The following is a 23,181-nucleotide window of genomic DNA, read 5'->3' as shown; positions in this document are numbered from 1 at the left end:
ATGACCCTGGGTAAGTAATTTAACCTCAGTCATCAGTAATATGGGGGGAAATTATAACACCTGTGCTTCCTACTTTATAGGATTATTATGAGGGCAGTGGATAAGGCACGGAAATTGGATTCAGGAAGACCTCTCTTCAAATCCCATGTCAGATGGTTATCAGTTCTGTAAACTTCTACAGGTCAATTAACCTCCTGGGGCCTCAGTTTCCTCATCAGAAAAATGAGAGGGGTTTGATTCAGTCTCTTAACAACTCTGATTTTAAGATAAGTAAATCTTCCAGTACTATACAAATGAGGTCTTATTATAGTGTTATATCCAGAACTTTGGGCTGAAACCTTGATTCTGACCTTGGTTACCTGTGTGACTTTAGACAGTTAGGTGAGTTAACTTCTCTTGACCTTCTCTTCCTCATTTGTGAAGTGAAAAGGTTGGACTAGGAGAAGGCCTGTGAGTATCTTTTCTAGATACATAAATCTATCATTGTTTTCTGTTGGGATAAGAGGAAACTGAAAGAGTTTCAGAAGAGAGGCCATTAGTGGAGAGATATATCACTGTGGTAAGTTATTGGTTGTGTGGTAGTATTGTTACTAGTTGACTGCTTTTTAATTCTTTGGAAAATACTACATGATAGACTAAATACTTCCCCCACTTGCCAAATATATACATTATTAGAAATTATGTGAATGTGTGTAGGCTTAAGGAGCACCAGTCTCTATACACCTGCCATTTCTTATTTGTCCCTCTGCCTTTTCTGGCTTGGGTTCTCCTTATTCCAGTGTTTCCATTACTTCTTGTTTATATTTCCATCTTGAACCTTTCCCTATATTTTCTGAGGTTTTTCTTAGTTCTCTATTTATCCCAACCTTCTTCAAGCCTTTTTGCTCTGTGACCTAGCTCCTTGGGCTTGCCTGATATTTTTTTCCCTCTTGGATTTTACTTTCTTGGTATTTTCTCTTTTGTTATGTATCTTGTTTATTAAAATAGGCAATAGTAACAGTGTTGATTTCATCTGAGAAAAAATGTCCCAGTGTGGAGACTTCCTTCACTTATACAAATCAGCAACTCATCGTTAATATTCAATCTTAGAGATTTCCCTGAAGCAATGAGAGATTAAGTAACATGCCTAGGGTCATCAAGGTAGTTATGTCAGAAGTAGGGGTCATCCTGATTTCTGTGAGCCCAACTACATGGAGATGCTTCTTGTTTTTTTTAAGTACTTTGCTAATATTTGTATTAGTGCACGTCACTATATCTTTCATTTTTTTTCTTTCCCAAGTTATATATTTGTTGTACCACCAGTTTCCCATATCTGACTTGCCTTAAATTTGTAACTCATTTCGTTCCTCCTCTCTACCCCTGAATCTTAAAAGAAAATTGGCCACAGGGGATATTCAGTCCTCTCAAAGGAGTTCTTGGCAGCTGAGTTGGGACTTGTCAGGGAGTTGAGTGAGGGGCCTTGAGCTCCAGGAACAGAGGGTAATTCTGAAGGCAGAGAGGCAGAATCTCTCAGGTATCTCTCCCTGTCCTGCCTAACAATAGCCAAGTCCACTTCTGCTACAGCTCTGCCCAGAGCTGAGCCCCTGACGTCATGGAGATGCCCTCAGTGGAATACAGAACATTTCTGAACTTTCTGAATGGTTTTAAGCAGGACCACCCTAGCACTGTGGGATGTCTCTGCTACCCACTCAAATCATTCACCCAGTCATTTAGAGTCTATGTTTAGGTTCTCATGATGACTGGACAAGCTGTTATTTCTAGAGTTGAACCAGATACAGCCTAATTCTCCCATATTTTGAAGGTTTTGTAAGTTCAACTATTGAGGGTGGCTTGGTGCTAGGAGGGTAGCTTGACTCTTTAGATTCATACAGTTCACTACTCACTCTCCTGATGTCATTGGTCTTCTTGTAGAACCAAGGATGAACAGCAACTATAAATCACTAGTACATGCTTAATCTCTTTTTTATGTTAAAGTGATTTAGGGGCAAAATACCAGGTTCAAATGCCAATTCTATCTCCTACTAGAGTGAAATGTTGGACAAGTCAATTAACTTCTCTTAGTCACAGTTTCCTTAGCTGTAAATAGGGGCAAAAGTACTTGAATTGACTTGAAGTAACTAGATGGCACAGCAGCTAGAGTGCTGGCCCCATAATTAGGAAGACCTGAGTTCAAATCCAGACTCAGAAATTTACAAGCTGTGTGACTTCATTTAAGCTCTGATTGCCCCAGTTTCCCTAAGTACAAAATGGGGATAATAACAGCATCTCCATCTGAGGGTTGTTGTGAAATTGAATGAGATAATATTTGTAAAGCACTTAGATCAGTTGTATCAGTCCAACTCTTTATGATCCCATTTGGGGATTTCTTGGCAAAGATACTGTAGTGATCTGCTGTTTCCTTCTCCAGCTCAGTTTACAGATGAGGAAACTGAGGCAAACAGAGTTAAGTAATTTACGCAGGATCAACACAACTAGTAAGTGTCCAAGGCCAGATATGAATTCAGGAAGATGGGTCTTCTTGATTCCAGTCTGGGTGCTCTATCCACTGCGCCACCTATCTGCAATATCTCAGAGTTGTAAAATTGTAAAGAGAGTGTTTTGGATACCTTTGTCATATGTGATGTGATGTGCTGGAACTTAAATGTCCTTTGAAAACATGAGAGAACTGAAGTATTAATAGGTGACGTGTTGAAAACTGTGTCTGTTATGGAGCTCATTTGTCCAAAGAAAGGCAGTATGATACTGCAGAAAGAATATTAGCTCTAGAGTTGAACACCTGAGTTCAAATGTACCTCTGATGTTTATTATCTATCTGACCTTGGACAAGGCATTGAACCTTCTTAGACCATGTTTTCCTCATTTCTAAAATGAGGGGCGTATTGGAGTGGGGTGGGAATTCCCTTCTCGTTATAGTTCAGTGATCCTGTGGTAAGAGAATGACTTCAAAGCCCAAACGTGTTTTTTTGTTAAGTTTGAATAATGCCTTCTGTCAGTATTCTGAAGTTCAACTCAGCATACTATTTGAAAGATCACTATTCATGCCTTCCTAAGACAGTGGAGTATATTTCTGGGGGGGAAATGGAATGGTACATCTTTATTTTGAGTTGTTTTGTCTTCTGGCAAAATATATTTCCTATTTAAGAATACATTGAATAGTCGATAGAGTACTGGACTTGGAGTCCTGAGGACTAGATTCAAATGCTGCCTCAGACATGTGTGATCTCTGGCAGGTCATTAATATATTTGGACCTCAATTTCCTCCTTTGCAAAATAAAAGACTTCTAAGGCTCCTTTCAGCTTTAAATCTGTGATCCTGTGTGGATTGAAAAAGCTTGAATATAAGCATCATCTGTAGTTTTCATATAAAAATGACACCAATTTTCCTTGTAAACACTATGCAGAATTAAACTTTGCACTTACAAGGTCAGTGATAATGGATTTAGAAATCTCTGAAAATTTTAAAAAATCTTTGCCAGGAAAGAAATCTCATTTTGTTAATTTAATCTATTAACTCATCTTCCCTTCTAAATATTTTTTAATGTGGTGGTGCTACTGCTTCGATGATTCACTAGATCTGAGATTTTATTGGTATAGGTAATTCCTGTTAAGAAAATTCTCCCTTCTGTTAGATCAGCATCTACTCTCTAACTTTCACCTCGGAGGGTACTTAGATGTTGAATGCCTTTTCCAAGCTCACACATCCAAGATATATTAATACAAACACTTGAACTCGTATCTTCTTGACTCTAAGGGCAGCCTGCTATCCACTCTGAAGCAGGCTGCCTTTTTACTTCTCATTTTAGTTTACATCACTCTTAATTATTAGAGTTAAAATTGTTTAAGCATACAGTTTTCTTTGGAGACGTTATGCAAGAGTTTTCTGTATTATAACTGCTTTGAGTTAGATAATTTGAACTTTTGTTTGTAAAGTGTAGGCTGATTTCTCTCCTAGAAGAGGGATACTTTATTCAAACTGGATTAAAATTGAACACTTCATTTAAAAGAAAACAGTATCAATACAGTGTGTGTGGAAGGGGGTGGAGGTGGGGTAATATTGTGTATGAAAGAGATATACTTGCATGAGGTAATCCAAGAACTAGGATGGGGAAAAGTGGTGGAGAATATTTGGCTAAAGATCAATGGAGGCAACAATTATAATGATATTGTCAATGGAATATATATTATAGACCACCTTGACAGAAAGAAGAAACAGATGATGACAAATCATGAACAAATCACAAGCCTGGTGCAAAGTTATACAATAGCAGTGATGGGAGACTTCAATTATCCAGACATCTGCTAGGGTTCTCTTCTTTAAAGCACAGCAGCTAATAGTTCTTTGATTTGCTCTCATGTTAATTACCCCTTTGAAAGATGGGAGAATCAAAATGGGGAATTCTATTGATACTCACCAATAAGGAAATGATGGAAAACTTGAGGGAAAGGGACTACTTTATGTTAGAATTTATGATGGAGAATAGTGCCCCAAATAGTAAAGCTCAAGTTGAATTGGTGAGAAAAGCTAAGGACAACAGAAATATGGAGGATGTTGATTACGTAGAGGGAAAAAAGGGAGAACCAAAGAGGAGGTACAATTGCTCTTGATCAGGTGGGGTCTGCAAAGATCATTGGTAGGAGTCAGAAAGCTCTGAGTTCTGAGCCTGAGCCTAACACTAACCACCTATGTAAGCTTGGACATGTCTTATAAGCTCTCTGAATTTTAAAACGTCTGCATTTTAAATACATATTTATAAAATTAGTAGGTTGTACTAGATGATGTGTAAGACAGAGTTTTTCTAGATCTGTCATTTTATGCTTTTAATTAAAATGCAAATTTAAATGATGAATAAGAATGAGATGTGGTCATAGAACTGCTTGATGTAGCTCTTTTTTGTGGGCAGTGATAATTATGAAAATTTATGTGGTATCTTCCTAATATCTTTTTCTTTAAAATATATTAATATTCATAGGGTATCAGGTAAGATCCTTCATAACTAATGATAAAAGTAAATCCAAGCGGTCTGGTTCTGCTATGTATATGACACAATAATTCTTAAAGAGCCACTTCTTTAATCTTGTGAGCAGAGGTGGAGATGATTCTCCCTGTTTTATTCGGCCATATTCTTGCAATTGGAGAAATAACAAGGTACCTTACTAATCTTTAGAGTGAATGGTCAAGCTTTGGGGGGAAAAAATCACTGGATCCGAAGGGAAGCCTCAGTTTCTAATTTCAACTGGATCATTAATTTATTTATTTTACCTTGGCTAAATTCATTAACCTCTCTGCACCTCACTTTCTTTAGTTGTAAAAATAGGCATGTACCTGTCCAACTTATCTTCTGTGTTTTGAAGATTATATATATATATATATATATATATATATATATATATGTATGTAAACATAGATATGCACACACATACATATATACATGTGTATACATAGTTTATGTGTGTACATAATGTATGTGTATATATGAGCATAAATATATGTGCCTATATATATATACACATATGTGTATGTCTATATCTATATCTATATAGATACACACACACATACATATAAACATATGTGTATGTATGAAAATAATTGGGGAAAGCTAAAGGAGCTATCCAAATAAGAGGCTTCATTCATATAACCATAACTCACAGTTATATAACCTTTCATATACATTATCTAATATTTGATATTTAGAACCCTCTGAATGAAGCAGAGTAGGTATGATGATTTCCATTTTATTCATAAGGAAACTGAATCACAGAGAATTGTTACTGTCTCACAGCTAAAAATGGCAGAGCTGGGTCTGAGAAACAGATTTTGTGATTCTAAGTCTACTGCTATTTCTAGTGTACCACACTGCCTTTGTTATTTTCACCATCATTGTCACTGTCATCATTGTTATCAACATCTTTACCGCCTTTACTTGTCTTCTCCCATAAGCCTTTGAACTATTCTATGGCAATAACCATGTCCTCCGTCCTCTCTGCAAATCTTCAGCCCTCAATAAATGTTATTAACTGATTGATAGACAACCTGGATAATAAAAATATCATCGCTGCTGTTAATGATGTAAATAATAACAACATTCTATTTCAGAAGGGGGGGAAACTGTGATTTCTTTGATAGAGGGAATCTCAATGAGGGAACTCCTCCTATGTAGATCATTATAGGCTGTGCAACTTTCAGTCTTAAGAAAGTTGCTTGGGGTAAAGTTGTATGATTTGCACAAGGCCCCACAGTTAGAGGGAGGACTTGAATCAAAGTTATCCTGATTCCAAGGCCAGCTCTCTATCTGATAGGCCACCCTGCCTCAATATTCTATTAGTGGGGTAAATTTCCTTGTGTGCCTAGGTGTATTCTGGAGTTCGATTCTGGGCCATCTCTTCTTTTCTGTCTATAGTCTCTTGATATTCCCTTTACTTCCCCTCTCACCTCTGTACATAAGACTCTCAAATCTGTCTATGAAATCACGCTCTTTCTCCGAGTTTCAAACACTCATAACAACTGTTTATCATAAATCTTCCACTTTATGTACCTTATAAGTATCTCAAACTCAGCATGTCTAAAACAGAACTCATTTTCTTTTCTCCTCAAACCTTACCCTCTTCATTACTTATTTATTTCTGTTGAAGGTGCCACCATCTTTCCAGTTGTGTGGGTTTCCAGCCTCAGAGTCCTCCAATACCCTTCCATCTCTTTTATGCTTTACATCTTATCACTTCCCAAGTCTTATTGTTTCTGCTTCCACAAAATACGTTTAATTAGTCTCCTTCCCTCCATTCACACAACCGCCACCTTAGTTCAGGTTTTCATCTCACCTTTCCTGGACTTTTCTAACAATCTCCTAATTAGTTTTTCTGCTTCCACGCTCTCCCTCTCCGATTTCTTGTTTATATAGCTGTCACGTTAATATTCCTAAAGCACAGCTGTGATCATGGCACACCTATGCTTAAGAAGCTCCATTACTTTATATTGCTACAAATTCCTTTGGTTTTTAAAGCTCTCCATTATCTGTCTCCAGTCTACCTTTCCAGACACATCACATATTGCATTCTTTAATGTACTCCCCTCCACCCACTTCCCAGCTAAACTTTCCTGCTTGCTATATTCTATACATAGCATTCCATGTCCCATCTCCATCCGTTTTCACAGGTCTCAAATGTCTAGAATGAGCAACCACTTCATTTCCAACTCATAGAATCCCTAGCTCTCTTCAAAGCTCATTTTAAAATTGAATAAGACAAAATTATTGCCCTCAAGGAGCTTGTATTTCGGTAGGAGAGTTAAAACATTCCTATTGATAACTGTATTACAAGGTATAATTTTGAACAAAAGTTATACTGAGAGTTCACAGAGGGAGAATAGGATCAGTCAACAAAAATTTATTAAAGGTGGCCAAGTGCTGGATTTGGAATCAGAAAGACCTGAGTTCAAATATGGCCCTAGACACTTGCTAGCAATGTGACCTTGGGCAAGTCATTTAACCTCGTCTGTCTCAGTTTCCTCACCTCTAAGAAAGAGGGTAATAATAGTACCTACCTCCTGTGGTTGTTGTGAGGATAAAATGAGATCCATTTGTAAAGTGCTTTGTAAACTTTTACCATCCATATGAAAATTAGCTGTTATTAAGCACTTATTACATTGCTAGCACCAAACTAAATACTAGGGACACACAGAAAAGAAAAAAAAATTCTGCGTTCAAGGAGCTCTCATTTTAGTGGGAAAGTCTGCATTAAAACAAGATATCTATCTATCTATCTATCTATCTATCTATCTATCTATCTATCTATCTATCTATCGATATAGATATAGATATAGATATATACACACACACACATATATATGTATATATGTATATATATATATATATATATATATATATATATATATATATATATATAATAAATTGGAGGTAATCTCAGAGGTAAGGCACACTCATGAAGGGGGAGTGGGAAAGGCTTTTTGCAGAAGGTAATATTATCTGAAACTTGAAGGAAGCCACAGAAGCCAAGGAAGGGTGATGAGGATGAAGAACATTCTTGGATTGGGGGGAAGCCAGTGAAAATGAACAGTTTGGAGATGTATTATCTTGTGCAAGGAATAGCTGGGAGACCAGTGTCACTAGATCACAGAGTATGAAGATAGGGTTGAAATGTATGAAGTTGGATAGGAAGGGGGCAGGTTATAAAGGGCTTTAAAAGCCAAAGAGAATTTTTATATTTGATCCTGGAGGCAATAAGGAGCCACTGGAGTTTATTTATGGGGGGAATTGAGGGAAAGTGACATGGTCAGACCTGTAGAAAATCTCTTTGTTGGCTAAGTGGAAATGGACTGAATTGAGGAGAATCTTGAGGCAGGGAGACCAACCAGAAGGCCAATCCAAGTGTGAGAATATAAAGGCCTGCATCAAATCAAGTCAAGTCAAGAAGCTTTTATTAAGGATGTATTATGTTCAAGGGACTGTACTAAGTACCAGGGTGGTGGCAGTATCAGAGAAGAGGAGATAGATAAAAGAGATACTGTGAAGATAGAATCGACTGGACTTGGCAGCAGGTTGGATATGAGGGATTAGAGAGAGTGAGAGGCTGAGGATGACACCGAGGTTGCAAAAGGAGAAATCAGGGAAGTTTTGTGGATGGCACATTGGGACCTTGAAGGATGGATAGGATTTCAGATAGGTATAGAGAGAAGTATTGGGCAGGGGGATTTTATACCGAGTAGTGGGAACATTATAAGTAAAAGGAAGCAGCAAAATGTGGAGCTGTTTTAAAAAATGGCAAGTCTCTAGTTTTAGTGGATCAAAGAGTAGATGAAGAGAAGTAATGGGAAATAAGGCCAGAAAGACAGAAAGAGTCCTCATTCTGTTACTACATGACTGACCTTAGTTTTCTTTTGTTGAAAGCTCAAAGGTAAAATTTTGACCTAGCCTGGCTAATTCCTCTTATCAAGGATTAGTACTTATTCCCTTTTAATTAGCACTGGAAAGTACCTGTTGGCATTCTGTCAAAATAATTTCATTTTACATAGAACTTTGTTGTTGTTCAGTCATTTCGGTGGTGTCTGACTCTTTGTGACCCCATTTGGGGTTTTCTTGGCAAAGATGCTTGAGTAGTTTGCCATTTCCTTTTCTAGCTCATTTTACAGATGAGGAACTGAGGCAAACAGTGTTAAGTAACTTGCCTAGAGTTAGCCAGCTAGTGTCAGAGAACAGATTTGAACTCAGGAAGATGAGTCGTTCCTGACTCCAGGCCCAGCACTCTATCCACTGTGCTACCTTGTTGCTCCCTACATAAAATTTTAAGATTTGCAAAATGTTAAATTACTTACCCCTGATCACACAGCTAGTAAATGTCTAAGGAGTGATTCATAGAGTCATTGGACAAGGACCATAAATCTAGAACGAGAAGGGACCTCCCAAATCATCTGGTCCAACTTCTCCATTTTACAGAGAGCCAACACAGCTTAGGTGACAGAGCTCTGGACTTGAAATAAGGAAGACCTGAGCTTAAATTCTTCTTCTGAACTTAATAGCTGTGTGACCCAGGGCAAGGACTTCTTTGATCCGTGGTTTCTTCATCTGTAAAATGGTAATAATGACAAATAACACTTACTTTATAGGGTATCAGACACTCACCAGCTGTGTGACCTGGGCAAGTCACTTAACCCTGTTTGCCTTGGTTTCCTTATCCGTAAAATGAGCTGGAGAAGGAAATGGCAAAACATTATAGTATCTCTGCTAAGAAAATGCCAAATGGGATCATGGAGAGTCGGACATGACTGAAACAACTGAACAACAACAGTCCTGGAGGGTTGTTGTGGGGGCCAAATGAAATCATATACACATGTAAAACTATATGATAGGATCCTAGGTTTATAAATGAAAGGAATTTAATATTTAATGCAGTCCTTTCATTGTACATCTATGAAAACTGACACACAAAGAAGTTAAGTGATACAGGGTCATACATCTAGTAAGTGTCTGAGGCAGAATTTGAACCCATATCCACCTGATTCCAAGTTTGGTATTTTATTTACTCTGCCACATTGCCTTTCATATATAAATGTTAGTTATATTCATTACTCTTCCTCTTGCTCCTCCTCTTCCTACTACTACTACAAGAAAGAAAATGGAAGTCCATGGAGATTGAATGGCTTACCCAGCATCACACAGATAGTGAGCATTAGAGGCAAAAGTTCAACCCAGTTCATCTGGCTCCAAAGCCAATGCTCTTTCCACCAAGGAAAGAGCCTTCAGGTCCAACAGAGTTTCCCATGTACTGTACTCTGTTGTGGTTGCAGCCTTAAAGGATGATACTTTGGTTATTCTCAGTGGAAGATATTGAATGAATTCTATAAAACAAGTGTACCCAGCCTTTATACCAGCCAGTCCGTCATTAACACTACTTTACCACTGCTGTTGTTGAGACTTAAAAGGAATATAGTCTGCACCACATAAGAGCTCACATACTTGTAGCAAAGGAAATGCCAATTGAAATAATCCTGTTAATTCAACAAATAACCAACAAGAATCTGACACAACTGAATGACTGAACGATGAACGACGCTTATAGGAATGTCTCCAGTGCTTTGAGTAGATGTTTAATGAAAAACCTATGGGAGGGCATGGGGTAATAATATAGGATGGGAAGGTATAGATAAGTTGAGATTTGCACATGTGAAAGAAGTACTCATCAATGAGATCATAGATCCACTGAAGTATGGAAGTTTGTAAGCACTTCAAAAGGAAAATAGTGATCACTATGAGCCTATTTATAAATATATTTGTACACTCCAGGATTAATAGACCTGTGATCTCTTAGAGGTATTTCCTCCAACAATGTACATCTTCACAACTTCTCCATGCCTTCCTAGCCCATGGGAGGCTTCTCCCTCATATCCTGTTTTAAATATATCATACATGCTCTGACCAGTGTGTTTGGGAAGCCTTCCTCTAGTTTTCTTGATATTACTGATATCTGCCTGATAGGCACTGATGGAGCACATTGTCTGTCACTTTTCTCTTGCTCTTGCTAAGGTGACTCATGAAGCATTTTTGTAGGCCATAGCAAATTTAGGAGCAATCAAAGGGCTATCGTGAGTTCTATGAGATGATGGATGTAAAAGCACTTGGAAAAGTATAAAGCACTATGATTATGTAAGGTATGATTAAAAAATTGTGCTCAGTTGCAGCTGAACAGAGAGAGACAGACATGGTTGCTAACAGGTTTTCTGGAGTAACAGGGAATATTGAACAAGATGAGATTAGTGAAGGAAATTTTTTTTGTTTGTTTTTGTTTTGACATTGATTCTTCCTGTCTTTCTCAGTGCATTATCCACTTGGGTGTTTGATCCTACTGCTGATTAGCATAAAAATTTTGACTTCCTTAGGCAACCCAATCCTCTCCCACCTCTACTTCTGGGAGGCTTACCATATTGGTGTGAGACTTATTGTCAACGCTGATAAGCCTTAGTCTTAAATATAATTTTTTTCCCCCCTCCAACTACCCTAACACTGATGAAGGTCTTATGAGTTACAGATGTCATCTTTCCATGTAGGAATGTAAACAGATCAACTTAATAAGTCTCTTATGATTTCTCTTTCCTGTTTAGCTTTACATGCTTCTCTTGAGTCTTATATTTAAAAGTCAAATTTTCTATTCAGCTCTAGTCTTTTCATCAAGAATGCTTGGAAGTCTTCTATTTCACTGAATATCCATTTTTTCCCTTGAAGGATTTTTACATTCAGTTTTGCTAGGTAAGTGATTCTTGGTTGTAATCCTATCTCCTCTGACCTCTGGAATATTCTATTCCAAGCCCTCTGGTTCCTTAATGTAGAAGCTGCTAAATCCTGTGTTATCCTGACTGTGTTTCCACAATACTTGAACTGTTTCTTTTTGGCTGCTTACAATATTTTCTCCTTGACCTGGGAACTCTGGAATTTGGTTACATTATTCCTAGGAGTTTTCCTTTGGGGATCTCTTTCGGGAGGTGATTGGTGGATTCTTTCCATTTCTATTTTACCTTCTGGTTCTAAAATATCAGGGCAGTTTTCCTTGACAATTTCTTGAAAGATGATGTCTAGGCTCTTTTTTTGATCATGGCTTTCAGATAGTCTAATAATTTTAGAATTATCTCTCCTGGATCTATTTTCCAAGTCAGTTGTTTTTCCAATGAGATATTTCACATTCTCTTCTATTTTTTCATTCTTTTGGTTTTGTTTTATATTTTCTTGATTTCTCTTAAAGTCACTAGCTTCCATTTGCTCCATTCTAATTTTTAAGGAAGCATTTTCTTCAGTGAGCTTTTGGACTTCCTTTTCCATTTGGCCAATTCTGCTTTTTAAGGCATTCTTCTCATTGGCTTTTTGGAGTTCTTTTGCCCTTTGGATTAGGCTAATTTTTAAGGTGTTATTTTCTTCAGTATTTTTTTGGGTCTCCTTTAGACTTGTTTTTCGTGATTTCCTTGTATCACTCTCATTTCTCTTCCCAGTTTTTCCTCTACTTCTCTTACTTGCTTCTCATAATCCTTTTTGAGCTCTTCCATGGCCTGGGACCAATTCATATTTTTCTTGGAGGCTTTGGATGTAGGAGCTTTGACTTTGTTGTCTTCTTCTGGTTGTATGTTTTGATCTTCTTTGTCACCAAAGTAAGGTTCTATGGTCTGACTTCTTTTGCTCTGTTTGCTCATGTTCCCAGCCAATTACTGAAGTTTTAAATTCTTTGTTAAGGTAGGGGTCTGCTTCTAGTGTGGAGAATATACTGTCCCAAGCTTTAGGGGTTTTGTGCAGCTGTTTTCAGAGATACTTTTCGGGACTTGTAAATTTTCAGTTCTTCCAATGTGGTATGATTAAGGGCGAGGTGTTTCCCCTTTTCCTGCCTGGGCTCTGGTCTGTGAGTGATCACAAGCACTCTTTTCTGCCTTGGAACTGTGAGGAGGATTCCATCTTCACCAGCACTACAAGCTCCACCACGCCAGCACTCCTCTTCACCCCAGGACTGCCACCTAGAACTGTGACCCAGATCCAAGCACGGGCAAAGCAAGAGAATCCTGCCTCAGCACCAGCAAAGAAATTCCTACAATCCCCTTCTGACTAGCTACTTGATTCCACCACAGTCTATGGGCTGAGAGCTCCAGAAGCAGCTGCCACCCCAGGACTGTGCCAGGACTGGGGCTGGACTGAGCTCCTCTCTGACTGCAGTTGAACAGACCTTTCCTGCTGATCTTCTAAATTGTCTTTGGCATTTGTGGGTTGAGAAGTCTGGAAACTGCCACAGCTTCCCATGGTTGAGTCTGCTAAGGCCTGCTCCAGGGTCACTGAGGCCTGGTCTTTGCCTGCGAGGCCCATGCTGAACTGCTGTGCTCCTCTCCCAGCCTGGCACAATAGACCTTTCCAATCAACCATCCAGATTGTCTTGGGCTGGAAATTTGTTTCCCTCTGTCTTTTTTGTTTTGTTTTTGGCTAGGCAGTGAGGTTAAGTGACTTGCCCAGGGTCACACAGCTTGTAAGTGTTATGTGTCTGAGGCCAGATTTGAACCCAGGTCCTCTCAAATCCAGGGCTGGTGCTCTATCCACTGAGCTACCTAGCTGCCCCTCACTCTGTCTTTTTTTGGGTTCTGCTGCTCTAGAATTTGTTTAGAGCCATTTTTTACAGGTATTTGGAGGGTTTGGGGGAAGAGCTCAAGCAAGTCACTGGTTTTACTCCCGATAAGCCTTAGTTTTATAGCAGTTCAGAACTCCTAAGCTCAAGCAATCTAACACCCTCATCCTCTCTAGTAACCAGTATACACCATTATGCCAGGGGGAAATTTTCTTAAAAGAGGTGAATCATAAGCCATATTTCAAAGAAGGAAAGTGATATGAATGGTAATTATATGAAACAGGGCATTATACATGTACGTAAAGAAGAGCATGAGTTCGAACTCAGGTTTGGCTAAGTTATGGGTTTTGATAATAAGCAGGTTTGCCTGACAGGATCAGAGAAGTGTGACCTGAGCTGGACTGAGAGATTCATGCATTTAAGTGCTGCTGGGAAGGATAATTGGTGGGAACCGTAGAATGCTGTGAATGGGAGGTTCAATTTGATTTAGCCATTATGTATTTGTAAGAAAAGGGAACTGATCACTTCTGAATGATTCAGTTCAGTCCAAAAAACACTTATTAAGTGCCTACTATAATCAAGGAACTGCTGAGGGGAATTAATACTGGAAGGAAGAAAGAAAGATAGTTCTATTTGTGGATAGTTGATATTATAATAGAAGAGATGGTGGCTAGGTCCCAGTTTGTTCCTCGTAGTGAATAAAATCCCTTGTGGTCTGATGGGATGTTGTAGAGAGAATTTATGCTCAAGTAGGGGTTGAACCACATGATTTCCTGAAGTCTCATTCATTTCAGTTTCTGCAATTCTAAATGTTTAATTAGAAAGGCATCTAATTCACTACTGTCTTCCACTGCCTTCCCTCTCCAATGTCAGACTTTTTTTTCCATGAAAATCCTTAGAAATTCAGTTCTTGACAGCTGTGAAACAAGAGCTTATTCCTTTACAATAATTAATTAGTTGATTCTCACTATGTAAATCAGTTACCAACTTACTAGTCTATTATTATTATTAATAATAGCTATCATTTTTTTATAGCACTTTAATATTTGCAAAGGGATTTACAAATATCATCTCATTTTATCCTCATAAACAACTCTGGAAGGTAGGTGCTATTATTATTTCTGTTCTTACAGATGAGGAAACTGAGGCACACAGTGGTTAAGTGATTAGTCCGAAGACACATCCATAGTGTCTTTAAGACACCTCTGATCAAAGTTTAGTGATTTTTCCTAATTCTTAGAGGATGACAGCAACTTAAACTGGAAATCAAAGGAACTTAACTCTTCCGCTTTCAAGTTCAACTAGGTGGCCAAGTGAGGAAGGTGCTGAACTTCAAATCAGGAAGACCTGAGTTCACATCCTGCCAAGGCAGCTTGCTAGCCTTGTGACCCTGAGCAAGTCACTTAAATTTTCTGAGCCTTGGGGTTTTTTTTTTCATCTGTAAGGGAATAATAATAACACCTACTTCACAGGCTTGTTGCAGGGATTAAGTAAGATAACACGAGTAAAGTGCTTTGCAAATCATCAAATGCTATATAACTGGTAGCATTATTAAGTAACAGGACCCTAATTAGGCCATAATATTTCTCTGATACGAAATAAGTCTCGTGATGATTTTGATGACCTAACTTATTGAGACAGTAGGAATGGATGCAGACCTTTTTTTGGAGCAGTTGTCTCTGTTCACTGAAACTTCCTTGATCATGATGACTGTTTTAGACAAATACAGCAAAAGTGGACGTCTTTAACTCTAGTAGTTTCTCATGTGGCAGAGGAAGAGCATTGCACTTGGAATCAAGAGAGACATGGGTTTCAAATTCTGTGGTGGGCAATAGAGAAGAATTTCTGGTTCCTTTCAAATCAAGTTTATAGTGCTCTGCTTGAGGAGTGTAATGGTGGACAGCTATGGATGCCAGATAACCTCCCTCTTTGATCCTCAGTTTCCTCATCTATAAAATGGGGATAATAATATCTGTATAGAACTTAGTACAATGTGGTGTAGTAGATAGCATGTTAGTCTTGGAATCAAGAAAACCTAGCTTCAAATCCTGCCCTGATAGTTCTAAACTGTGGGATTCTGAGCAGGTTTATTATCTCTTCACAGGATTCACTCACAGATAGGTTGCATTGGTGGAGAGCGTTCTCACACCAGGAGTTCCCATGCTGCCCAAATCACGTATTTCCCCAGGAATTCTATGGGACTACCAACCTTATGGAGTTGTTACTTTGCAAACCTTAAGAGTGCTATGTGAATGTCAGTTCACATAGTTCATTGATTCTCATTGTTATTATATAATTAAAGACAATTAGTATTAATTATTATTTTGTTATTGAGGAACCAGAACTCTATTCTGGGGGTTGGGTACAGACCTTATGATTTCATTGGTACAGTGGCCTCCTAGATTAAGAAAACTACCTTCACAAATGCAGATTAGGACATTAAGAAATAATTGCAGAGGGTCACACAGCCAAATAAAAGTCAGAGTCAGGACTTGAACCCATGTTTTTTTATTTCCAAGGCCAGCTCTGTACCTGCTATGCCACACAACCTCTGTTCTATCCTTAAATATTAGCATGTTACCTTTTGGGAATAACCAGGTGACTGTTGTTCAATCATTTCAGTCATGTCCCACTGTTTGTGACCCCTTTTGGTGTTTTCTCAGCAAAGGTACTGGAGTGGTTTGCCATTTCCTTCTCCAGCTCATTTTACAGGTGAAGAAAATGAGGCAGACAGGGTTAAGTGACTTGCCCAAGTCAAACAGCTAGTAAGTGTCTGAAGTCAGATTTGAATTTAGATCTTCCTGACTCCAGGCCAGGCATTCTGTCCACAGTGCCAACTAGCTGCCATAATCGGATTACTGTAAAATAATACACTGATATCCATTCCATTGAAAAAAATAAATTAGGTGAGAGTTATGGATGTTATTAACATGCTTTGTTCCATTTAAGTGAATAGTAAATTCTATTTATAAATAGAGATTGTCATGCCCAATTAGTACATAACACTGACTCATTCAAGAATCTGTATAATTGGGGGCAGCTAGGTGGCGCAGTGGATAGAGTACTGGCCCTGAAGTCAGGACGAACGGAGTTCAAATCTGGCCTCAGACCAAACACTTCACGCTTACTAGCTGTGTGACCCTGGGCAAGTCACTTAACCGCAATTGCCCAAAAAATAAAAAAATAAAAAAATAAAATAATCTGTATAATTTAAGGACAACTTTGCCAGAAAAGAGTAAATCCTTCACTAACTTGAAAATAAATGTTGTGGCTCCAGGCATTAAAATCCAGTTTAGGAGAGTTGCCTGGAAGTTGCTTTCAATTATTGACTTATGTGAAATTAGTGTTTAATCTAGGTCGTTGTAAAGCAGAAACCTTATCAAATGTCATTCAGGATAATTGTCAACCCTGACTCAGCATAAGTATAGATTCATCAAAAGTGAAGTACCTTCATTGGTCTGCCATCTCAGCCTTGTTGGCAGTAAGTGGGCAGAGGGAAGAAACAAACTGATTGTCATAGTCATACCACCATGGAGATTGATTCCTTTCAGGTCAAATATAAGTGTTTCTTCATTAGCCATTGGTACAGCATGCTCCAAGAATTAGAAATCAGTGCTGTTATATGATGGACATTTAAATGAACTCAGATCAGTAACAATGACTTTTCTTTTGGTGGGGGACAGGGAGTATAGTGCCATGTCATAAAGCTCAAGATGAATTGTAAGCTCTATAAAATTCCATGGGTATTGTTAAGCTTGCTTTTATAGGTGTGAGATTTGGACCTGCTGACAACAGCTTACTCAGAATGAGTTTCATTAGTGACAGCTGTGCTATACTTAACATGAAGGAGGAGAAAGACTCCAATAATAGAGTTGTAAAGAAAGAACAGTCAGTCCAGACTGAATAGTATTCAGGGGTGACTTTTCAGTGTTTGAAAAATAAGACACCTAAAGTTCTCCAGAGATAGCCTTGGATTGGAGGTGACGTGATTACAGAAGGAGAGTTTGAGGAATGGAACCTGAGTTTGAATCTTGACTTTGCCACATCTGTGCAACCTGTGTGACCTTAGGCAAGGACCTTTAACTTCTCTAGGTCTCAGTTTCCTCAAATGTAAAAGAGGGCATTGGGTTAGATTTCTTAGGGCTCTTCCATCTATAGATTTATGGTCCTATGATTTTAAAAATGAGGGCTCATTGAAGACAGAGGAAAATTATTTTACACTTTGTATGACTGTTATGGCCATATAAAGTAAGGAACACAATGCCCATGTGCTATCTAAATGGGGCTTGAGATCCAAAAGAAACTTCACCTGGGGCTGAATAGAGAAACATTTGGCAGGCATAGATGAAAATCATTATAAACCTGATAGCTAATGTTGCAAAATTCAGTTGACCCAAACTTGGTGAATCTCTTCCATTGGCTGACACAGATTCTGAAAATATAGCTGGAGAGAACTGAAAAGAGGAGGTGGAGGGGAGCTCTTCTACCTTTTACACATGTTTCTTGTTCCCTTCAAATGAAATTTACATATCATAGTAGCTTAGGATGGAAGAAGCCACAATTTAGATAACTGCATTGGGGATGCTTTGGAGGGAAATAGCTAGGATTCCTAAGCTAGTTATGAGAACAGGCAGTGGGGCAAACAGGAAGCACTTCATTAATTAGGGACCTTTACTTTTTTTTTTAACAGTACAAGAGTGATAGAATAGCTTATAGAAAATTAAAACTGTGAATAATTCTAAATAAAAAGGTGGGAAACAGAATGAACAGATAGTGCTGCAGTTTCCTCTGACTATTTTTTTTTTCCACAGGCTATCCTCAACTCCCAAGTATCACTTCAATGCTATATTTTGGCAAGGAAAACCATCATGCCAGTTCCAATTAACTCCATATCTTCATTTCACTTTTTCATCAGCTCTTTGGGAAGAAGTAAGCCTATGAAATGATCAGATTTGCCAATTAGCAATGACCTCACTGAATTCAGATGTTTTAATGGAGATTTTAGAGACCTAATAAATACCTGTAAGTCACAATGGAATGATTAAGACAGCAATCAGGACCTAAAACAAAAACAATGCTTGTAACAATCATTTATTTTCTAATTCGACATGGTGATTGGGGAGTAGCATCAGCCATGTTAGGGTGTGGAAATAACTCATTACTAGAGTTGCCTGTTGTTATTGAATATATAATTGTTCACTCAATATTCAGGGGTCTCCCAACTGTACCTGACCAAAACCTATTCAGAAGATTTCTTTTGCCCCCCTCAGACTATTGAATACCTAACCTGGTCAGACAGTCCCGCCTCCTAATTGTGGTACACATGTATGGGATATGGATGGAACTGAGCTGCCTTGGATAGCCTGTCCCATCTCGGGATGTTACACTTGGGTCACAAGGTTCTTTTAAGTATTAGGTTCTCCATGTCATCCAGGTTGATGATAGGAATGAGGAAACCAAGTCAATCAGGACTTTTGCAAATAAGAAAGCAGACCTGGGGCAGTAAACTTTTGGGAAGGGGGTTATCTTTGCCCTCAGGGTAGATTGATCTGAGACTAAGCTGTGGGAAGTTTTTGAGACTTTGGCAGGGAACTCCTGGGACCATGGGAACCATTTTTTTTTTTACTGATTTTTTTTGCCTTTTTGTCTATGGCTTTAATTCATTTTTATTCTCTGGTCTCCTTTTAAACCACCTGCAAAATTACCTCTATCAGAAAAGATTGAATTTGTTATGATTTTCTATGATTTTAGTAAAAAGGACCATTTGCTTAAAGTTTAAGGAAAAGTTTAAGAGGGTTTCAAAACCTCTGTTTCCATTGTACAGTGATTCATTTTATCAGGTGCAGGATAACAACTGACTCAGACCTTGTCAATAATTCCTACCTTAATCCTGGTACTCTGACTACTCATTTAGTATGACAAGCAAACATTAAATCAGTGTTGGATACACAGTCTTACCCATGAAGACAAAAAAAAATGAATATCATCAAATTTTGAAAATATACACAGAAAAAAGTGCAAAAGGGGATACAAATAGAGCAATTTGTTATTAATTTGTTAAAATTAGTGTTACATATTTTAAAGGATTATATAGCAGCACACACTATATATAGAATATATAGTACTACACACATACACACACATATGTATATGTACATATGTTTCTTAAAAACCGAACTATATGTATCAAATTCACAGTTCCCTTTTCAATGATCTTTCTTATTTCACTTGAATTATTTGAACTGGATGCCTAGATTATTCCAAATTTACTAAAAAATTGCATATCCTTTAACTTAACTTCTTAATTTGTGCCTGGCTCTATGCTCAATATTAATGACGACATACTGTTTGGCAGTCAGGTCAACAGTAATTAGGAGTGCAGCAGCTTTTTAGCACCATTCACAGAAAGTGAAAATAAATTCCTGTGTTAGAATTTTATGGTCCACCACAACATAGCCCCAATCTACCTTTCCAACTTATTTATGCATTACTTAGCTCCCTGTACTCTAAAGCCCCCAAAAGATGAGTTTCTTGCTGTTCCCTACACATGACACACCATCCATCCATCACTTCTGATCCTTTGCATAGCTTTTCTTCCTTGGAATGTACCTCCACCTCTTAGAATCTCTTGGCTCCTTCAAATCTGTTCCATCTCTACCTTCTACAAGTAGTCTTTTTTGTCTCCCCAGCTGCTAAAGCCCCACCCCCCAATTTATCATATTTTTATTTTTAGCAATATTTTTTACATTTTTTCTTAATATATTATTAGATAACATATATTATTATATTACATAATATAGAAAATATATGCTATATTCTACATTATGTAACGTAATATATAAGATGATATACAATGCATCATATTCTAGATTATATATATTCCATATGATATTAATATACTATTATGATTCATAATATGCTAACATGATATGATATATGAATATAGCTTATAATATATTATATGTCACATTACACATGACAACATGACATGATATATTGTAGGTTATATTGTAATATAATGTCATTATATATGACACATATGATGACAGGTTGTATGTTGTGCTATATGCAATATATTGATATATGATGTATCACTGTAATATATTAATATATCATAACATATAATATATACTAATGTATTTTTATACGTACATGTCTCCTTCATAGAATGCCAAATCCTTGAGGGCAAGGACTGGTTGTCTTCTGTCCCTGTATTCCCCACACCTGGCATGGGTTCTGATAGGTAGCAGACTCTCAGTCACTGCTTGTTGGTTGATTGATGGATTCAGATAAAAGCAGGAAAAAGAAATGGGGATACATTCTTTAGGGATTAATGAGATTGAAAGCTCTGTGTTTTTAGTATTCTGAAAATTGAGTCCACAGCCAACATCTACCATAGAAGACTTAGCTCAAGTGCTGTCTTCTGAAGAAAACTGGTAATGCCTTTCTCCAGAAATTGCATTGTTTCTACTTTATATATGTTCTATATATACCTCTATATGAGCATATTGTCTTCCCATTAAAATGTAAGCTCCTTGAGGACAGGGACTGTTTCCCTTTATTTTGGGTATCTCCAGTGCCAGCACTCTTAATGAGTGCCTTTGAATACATTGAAATAATGGAACTCTGGGCAATTCTTGTAACTACGTTGCTGTGAAATGATGTCTTCACCCTCTGCCTCAATGTTATATAGGAAATTAGGGAGCTACAAAAGCACTTTGAATTTCTTTAGAAGAAAAGCAAATGAACACAAACGTCTGATTTTAATAATTATAGGCATCCAGCACATGCCTGGTGCATAACAGGTGCTTAATAGATGATTGCTAAATGACCAGTAAGCTGAAAGAAAATAAAATTTCCACTGATGATACCCAACATCTGGAAATATTGTGGAAAGCATTATGGAGGCAGTGTAAGGTAGCTAGAAAACTCCTGGATTTGGAGTTAAAGAAACAGGGTGTGAATTCCTCCTGTCTGTGAAACCTTGGGCAAGTCACTTACTCTTTCTTGGTATCAGTTCCCTCATTTGTAAAATGAGAGAGTTGAACTCAATGACTTATAAGGGCCCTTCTAGGTCTAAATCTGTCCTATGATCCTTTGGGGCAGCTAAGTGGCACAAAAGGTAGAGCATCAGGCCTGGAGTCAGGAAGACCTGAGTTCAAATCCTGCCTCAAACTAGCTGAGCAAGTCACTTGACCCTGTTTGCCTCAGTTTCCTCAGTTGGAGCAGGAAATAGCAAACCACTCCAGTATCTTTGCCAAGAAATCCCCAAAATGGGACAATGAATAGTCTGAAAGGGTTGAACTACAACAAATAATCCTTTATCTCCAGGCTCAGAAAGTCCACTACAGCCTGAGATATGAGACAGGAAGGTAACAATAAAATTAAAACCAAGTGCTCAAACATCAGGCTCAAATGATTTTCAATAAGCATGTTCTAAAAATCTGATGAATGCTGTGTTACCATAAACACTTACAACTTACGGACAAGAAATTTTAACATGATTCAGTTACAAGAGAGGATAGTTCCTCCTCTGAGTAGGTAAAAAGACACATAGTCCTGTCTCTTTTCCAGCTTAATGAGTTTCTGCTGCAAAGAAAGTAGGACAGTAAATCATTTGTAAAGCACTCATATTCACAGAGTTTTATGTCCCCATAATAAAAATTGAATGAAACAGGGCTCAGTGCCCAGGATACTCTAACTAGAAGTGAGCCAGAAATGTAAAGTAATGAGCACCTGAACAAAGAAAATATACTGCGTTGTAAATGATATAAAAAGGTTAGTAATGTCACCTTGGGCAAGTCTTTCAACCTCTGTGCACCTCAGTTTCTTTATCTGTTAGTGAAAGGTTAGACTAGAACCAGATAATCTCTAAGGTCCCTCTTAATTCTAAATCCCATTATTCTCTGGTACTTGAGGACAAATACTAGCCAAGACTTAGAGAGGATATGGCTTGAAAAGAATTCCTATAAATAACTTCAAAAACTATTGCAATCAGTGCTCTACTTTGAATCTGGACAAAAAAAAAGTTATCAGGAAGAATAGTGGTATTCCATGCAAACTTAGTTTCCCTTTGCTCATATAAACCTTTTTTTTGGGGGGGGGTCCAATTCATTTCTTCTATTAGGTAAGCCAATGAAATTTAAATACATTATGAATTTTTGTTTTGTTGTGTTTTGAGCCACCAAATCTCAAAAAAATTGTGCTTGCCTGTGCTACCCATGAATGAGTCAAAGTTATTTAATCCTTTATTAACTGTGGAGCATCATGGCCAATGCATTCATTCATTTTAGTATTTCATTTTTTAAAAATTCAGTTATTAGAGCCTTAAACTGAATGATCAAAGCATTTGTAAATGATGAAAGAAGAACCCACTTAAAAAAATGGATAGGAATAATTGCCAGAGAACTGCTGTGACTTTATACCATTAAATAAATATTTACCCGCTTTCAATAGTCTTTCTTTTTCTTGTTCATGCTATTACCAATTTTATTCCTGTAATACCTAATCATCATCTTTTCTGACTATGCTTGCTAGATTCCCTTTATCTGAACCAATTAATCACACAGTCTACTTCCAGTTTCT

General features: G+C 37.7%; 1 protein-coding gene across 1 annotated transcript in view; it reads left to right on the top strand.

The window, feature by feature from the left end:
- The window catches only part of SLC9A2 (solute carrier family 9 member A2), a 108,420-nt gene that overhangs the window by 1,607 nt on the left and 83,632 nt on the right, over positions 1 to 23,181 (top strand).

Source organism: Phascolarctos cinereus, unplaced genomic scaffold, assembly GCF_003287225.1.
Source record: "Phascolarctos cinereus isolate Bilbo 61053 unplaced genomic scaffold, phaCin_HiC Scaffold_7;HRSCAF=346, whole genome shotgun sequence".
In the NCBI taxonomy this organism is placed as follows: Eukaryota; Metazoa; Chordata; class Mammalia; order Diprotodontia; family Phascolarctidae; genus Phascolarctos; species Phascolarctos cinereus.
Note: the sequence above shows the minus strand (reverse complement) of the source record. Positions and strands in the feature narration are given on the sequence as shown.